At 42.6% G+C, this 6181-nt stretch overlaps 1 long non-coding RNA gene across 1 annotated transcript; it reads right to left on the bottom strand.

Moving 5' to 3' along the window:
• Window positions 1-399: 399 nt before the first annotated feature.
• On the bottom strand, window positions 400-5810 carry LOC138362642 (uncharacterized). Its single transcript, XR_011227843.1, has 3 exons — window positions 5694-5810; window positions 3676-3772; window positions 400-615 (listed from the first exon to the last, which is right to left on the bottom strand). It is a non-coding gene; the product is annotated as an uncharacterized lncRNA (long non-coding RNA).
• Window positions 5811-6181: the final 371 nt, after the last annotated feature.

Consider the following 6181-nt stretch of genomic DNA (forward strand, 5'->3'; position numbering starts at 1 on the left):
TTGGTTAGCAAGAATGTTATACAGAGTTTCTTCCTATGTTATACAGAATATACTATGTATACTCAGTTTACTTTCATTCTTGACAGAGGTTAGGACTAAAGAATACTTTAGTCGTGATTTTAGACCTTAAGCCCAGCACCAAGCCATGCGGAATTTTATACAGTATAGGGGAAGGCTGTTCAGGGTAGGGAATGGCCGTACAAGCAGGGGGATAGCTGTACTGGGCAGAGGAGGATGTACAGGGTAGGGAGAAGATTGTACAGGTGCAGAGAAAAGGTTGTATAGGGGCAAGGGGATGTTATACAGGACAAGAGGAAGGTTGCACAGGACAAGGTAAAGGCTGGACAGGACAGATGAAAGGTCAGCACTTACATTGACAGGGCAGAGTGAGATTTCTGCTCCAGACAAGGTCGCCGCTGCCAGGCACGCCTTGACAGGTGCTGACGCCCTGTGTAGTGTAGGGTCCTCCTGTGGGGCCCTCCATCCTGTACTCTCTCAGACACTGGTAGGAGATGTTGGCTCCCGGGGCGCGAGATTGTGACACGTTGGCCAACATATAGTAACTGTTAGGCTGGTAGGGCAGACTCATCACGTTAATGACCGGACAGTTGATGCCTGCAGATGAGAGTTTAGCGTAAATATTATACTTAGCTTTATTTTATTGTGTAATATTGTGTAAATAGGTTGTAAATCAAGTATATAAAGTCAGGGAGCCAAGCATCAGTAACTAACACTTGCATTAGCCATAAGTTGTAAGAGCAACAGGTATCATAGATAACTTTGAAATCGAGACTGACCAACTAGAGAGAATTCAATTTGAATTCACCAATCATAGGGCTGTACCCGCAACCCGTCCTCTTAAGAAATCGTCGTATTAGGGGAAGGATATATATATATATATATATATATATATATATATATATATATATATATATATATATATATATATATATATATATATATATATAAGGATATATACTCTACCTATAACCGAAATTTGTCGTACAAGAAAATAGTAGCGGCTCGCAAAATTGACATACTGTCCCGTTTTCCGTTTTGGATTCTCTGGTAGGTTAGGATAAGGACACTTTAGTACGACACTTCCTTGACGTTGGGAAACCTTAGGAGGACGGACTGGTACCCGACCATTACGAACATGTAAACAGGAACCACACAGTTTGGATCATAGAGATTCAATGGTACTTCCAGCACGATTAGAACAGGTGTGACGAACCGTATGCTACTGCAGTTGGAAATGTTTATCAAGTGATTTCGAACACGTGGCAGGTCTTGAGCTGGGTCGTAAGGACGCCCGTCTAGTGGAAGAGCCTCGCAACCCTACCTCACCTCTCACTTTATTTTTAAAAATAATATATATCGTGATGCTTCATCCCATGATGCTATATCGTAACAGTACTGTATCCCATCATGCAGCATCGCAATGGTACAGCATCCCATGATGCTGTACCGTAACAGTACAGCATCCCATGATGCTGTATCGTAATAGTACAGCATCCCATGATGCTGTATCGTAACAGTACAGCATCCCATGATGCTGTATCGTAACAGTACAGCATCCCATGATGCTGTATCGTAACAGTACTGTATCCCATCATACTGCATCGCAATGGTACAGCATCCCATGATGCTGTATCGTAACAGTACTGTATCCCATCATGCAGCATCGCAATGGTACAGCATCCCATGATGCTGTACCGTAACAGTACAGCATCCCATGATGCTGTATCGTAACAGTACAGCATCCCATGATGCTGTATCGTAACAGTACTGCATCCCATGATGCTGTATCGTAACAGTACAGCATCCCATGATGCTGTATCGTAACAGTACAGCATCCCATGATGCTGTATCGTAACAGTACAGCATCCCATGATGCTGTATCGTAACAGTACAGCATCCCATGATGTATCGTAACAGTACAGCATCCCATGATGCTGTATCGTAACAGTACAGCATCCCATGATGCTGTATCGTAACAGTACAGCATCCCATGATGCTGTACCGTAACAGTACTGTATCCCATCATGCTGCATCGCAATGATACAGCATCCCATGATGCTGTATCGTAATAGTACAGCATCCAATGACACTGTATCTTAAAAGTACAGTTTCCCATGACACTATACCAATATTATAGCATCACATGATGCTGTATCCTAATACTACAGCATTCCATGATTCAAGTTCAAGTTCAAGTATGTTTATTGAGACAAGAAAAAAATACATCTCAAAGGGATAGAGTAGTTCTAGATCTGTTGCAGGTGTATAACCATAGCATTATTACACAGTGTCCAGTTGGCATATAATTCGTATCAGTGTATAATGTGTGTGGCATAATGTGGTCATATAAACAAGTGTCCAGTATAATGTTTCAGTATACTGTATTACAGAAAATATGTACCCAATGAAAAAGATTGCAAATAAATTTGTTATTGTTAAGCAAAAATAATAACCACATGTAATGGTGTAAAATATGGTTACATGAAAATTATTACATTTTCTATATACTCAATTATGTCTTCATGTTGACCAGACCACACACTAGAAATTGAAGGGACGACGACGTTTCGGTCCGTCCTGGACCATTCTCAAGTCGATTGACATTCTCAAGTCAAGTCACAATCGACTTGAGAATGGTCTAGGACGGACCGAAACGTCGTCGTCCCTTCAATTTCTAGTGTGTGGTCTGGTCAACATACTTCAGCCACGTTATTGTGACTCATCGCCTGCATGTCTTCATGGTCTGTTATTGGTCATTTGGGATAATGTGTTGTTCTTAAAGCCGGTAACATCACCTTGACGAGAGAGAAAGAACGATTTTACACTTGTAATGGAAATATTCTTTGCGATTTTTTGGTATGATACTCGTGGCCAGATGGATTCTTGGCCGGCCTATAAAGCATAAACATATTTAACATTAGAGGCGATAAAGGATATCACTTATGAAATTGAAATGGAGATGACAGTAAAGATGCTAATGGAGATGACAGTAAAGATGCTAATGGAGATGACAGTAAAGATGCTAATGGGGATGACAGTAAAGATGCTAATGGAGATGACAGTAACGATGCTAATGGAGATGACAGTAAAGATGCTAATGGAGGTGACAGTAAAGATGCTAATGGAGATGACAGTAAAGATGCTAATGGAGATGACAGTAAAGATGCTAATGGAGATGACAGTAAAGATGCTAATGGAGATGACAGTAAAGATGCTAATGGAGATGACAGTAAAGATGCTAATGGAGATGACAGTAAAGATGCTAATGGGGATGACAGTAAAGATGCTAATGGAGGTGACAGTAGAGATGCTAATGGAGGTGGCAGTAGAGATGCTAATGGAGGTGGCAGTAGAGATGCTAATGGAGGTGGCAGTAGAGATGCTAATGGAGGTGGCAGTAGAGATGCTAATGGAGGTGGCAGTAGAGATGCTAATGGAGGTGGCAGTAGAGATGCTAATGGAGGTGGAAGTAGAGATGCTAATGGAGGTGGCAGTAGAGATGCTAATGGAGGTGGCAGTAGAGATGCTAATGGAGGTGGCAGTAGAGATGCTAATGGAGGTGGCAGTAGAGATGCTAATGGAGGTGGCAGTAGAGATGCTAATGGAGGTGACAGTAGAGATGACGTAGGTGACAGTACAGGCTGGAACTAGTACCTGAATCATATTCTTGTGGTCTCACCCGCATGGATATGGAATTGACAGTGATGCTGTGGTTGGACAGCGGCCCCCAGTTGAATTGGGTCACACACGCCTGTAAATAGGTTATTAATAACTATTAATAAATGACACTTTAGATAGTGATGATGATCACAGCGACATTTCCAATGACGATAACATAATAACTGTGGTGTCCTCAAAACCTTCCAGAGAAACAAGTGTGTCCCAGTGTGCCCAGTTGTAATGTTCACCAACATAGTGTAACCCCCTACACTATAGTACCACTACACCCCAGGGAAGTGTACCACAGGGTAGGGTATCCAAGGGTATACCGCAATGTAATGTGCCCGTGGATAGTGCACCCCAAGATAGTACACCCCTAAATAGTGCACCCCAAGATAGTCCACCCCCTAGATACTCCACCCCTAGATAGTCTACCCCGGGAGTAGGGTACCCCAGGGTTCCCTAGGGGAGACAGAAACCGTTAAACTACAGACCCGTATCACTTACAAGTATCCCTTGCAAGCTGCTAGAGAGCAGGCGAGTAGTTTGGATTATGCTTATGGCCCCAAGTGATAAACTCCTGCTCAAACTAGAGAAGCAGGCTGGCATATTTAGAAGAGTCCTAAGGTGGATCAGTGAGTATCTCTCAGGAAGGAAACAAAGGGTTACAGTGAGATCAGAGACATCAGACTGGAGAGAGGTTACGAGTGGAGTACCACAAGGGTCGGTTTTAAGGCCCATCCTGTTTCTAATGTGACTGGCCTGACAGAGGAAATTGACTCCTTTATATCATTGCAGATGATGCAAAACTAATGCGAAGAATCAGGGACAGGGATAGATTGTCACGCATTACAAACGGATTTGAACACTTCAGAAGTGGTTTGATAAAAATGTCTGCTAGAATTTAACCAAGTAAATGCAAAGTTATGACAATTGGAACGGGAGTATGGGAGTACAGCAGTATAGGATGAAGTAAAAAGTAATTTTTCAATCAGAAAAGGAGAAAGACCTGAGAGTGGATATAACATTAACTGTGATACTAGAAGCCCACATTAGCAGAATAACAACAGCCGCATGAGGCATACTGGCCAACATCGTTGTATCCTTCGGAAACCAGGAGAAAGGGGCTTTCCGAGCCCTATTTACAGCGAAGGTGAGACCCACACTTGAATATGCATCCCCAACGTGGAGCAATTACCTAAAAAAAAGAAGAAACTAGAGAAGGTCAAAAGATGTGCAGCGAGACTTATTTCTGAGTTTAAAGAATTAAGCTATGAGGAAAGACTGAGAGAACTGGCCCTTTCCAGACTGGAGGAAAGGAGAGATGGAGGGCATGATAAAAAATATAAGATCCTAAGGGGAATTGACAAATTTTGAAAAAAACAACATTTTTTTTAAAAGCTAGGAACAGGTGAACTAGGTCATGGATAGAAACTAGAGAAGTAAATGAATCGTAGAGACGTCAACAGAACTTTTTCGGTGTTAGAGAATAAGTAGAATAGGTTAGACGTAGAAGCCTCAATTTGATTCAGAGTTTTAAACGTAAACGAAGAGTCACAATAACGTGGTTGAAGAAATGATGACCAAACCACAACTATAAAGATGGAGAGGCGACGACGTTTCGGTCCGTCCTGGACCATTATCAAGTCGACCTGATAATGGTCCAGGACGGACCGAAACGTCATCTCTTCTCCAGCTTCTGATGTGTGGTTTAGTTATCATTTAAACGTAAATATGATAAAAATTTGAAAAATCAGTATTTGCATTAATCTAAGAACGTTCAGAAGGCGGGGCATGGAGACTAGCTCGACACTGCAAGCGCATCAAGGTGAGTACACACACACACAATGTACATACATCTCTTCCCTATAATTACAACAAAATTCTGAATAATCACACATGAACCCCATAACTCCGTGACATCAACCTTCCGTGGTAACTCGGAACAACTTCAATTAAATATTGAAATTACCCCCGTCCGCTGTTTGAAATTGAATGTTGTTTGTACTAACCGCGTTTCCATTGCAAAACGCTTTCCGACTCGTGGCGTCTGCCGGCCACCACCACTGGCTGTTGGTCCCACTGTCGAGCTCGAAGTTGTACCCAAGGCTGAGGCTGAACCCGTCACCTGGAGCCAGACAGATCAAGTGTTACACGAAGTAAGGGCCAAGTGCACCACTGGCGGAACACTGGTGCAGGTATATGTTGGGTCTTGTAATGGAGATGGAGTGTTTATGGTGGGGGTTGTGGTGGTTTGTTTATGTTGGTGTTGTGGTGGTTTGTTTATGGTGGGTGTTGTGGTGGTGTTTATGTTGGGTGTTGTGGTTGGGTTTATGGTGGGGTGTGTTGTGGTGGTTTATGTTGGGTGTTGTGGTGGTTTGTTTATGTGGGTGTTGTGGTGGTTTGTTTATGGTGAGTGTTGGGTGTTTTGTTTATGTTGGGGTGTGGTTGGTTTATGTTGGGTGTTTGTGGTGGTTTGTTTATGGTGGGTGTTGTGGTG

The sequence above is a fragment of the Procambarus clarkii genome, unplaced genomic scaffold, assembly GCF_040958095.1.
Source record: "Procambarus clarkii isolate CNS0578487 unplaced genomic scaffold, FALCON_Pclarkii_2.0 HiC_scaffold_2228, whole genome shotgun sequence".
Classification (NCBI taxonomy): Eukaryota; Metazoa; Arthropoda; class Malacostraca; order Decapoda; family Cambaridae; genus Procambarus; species Procambarus clarkii.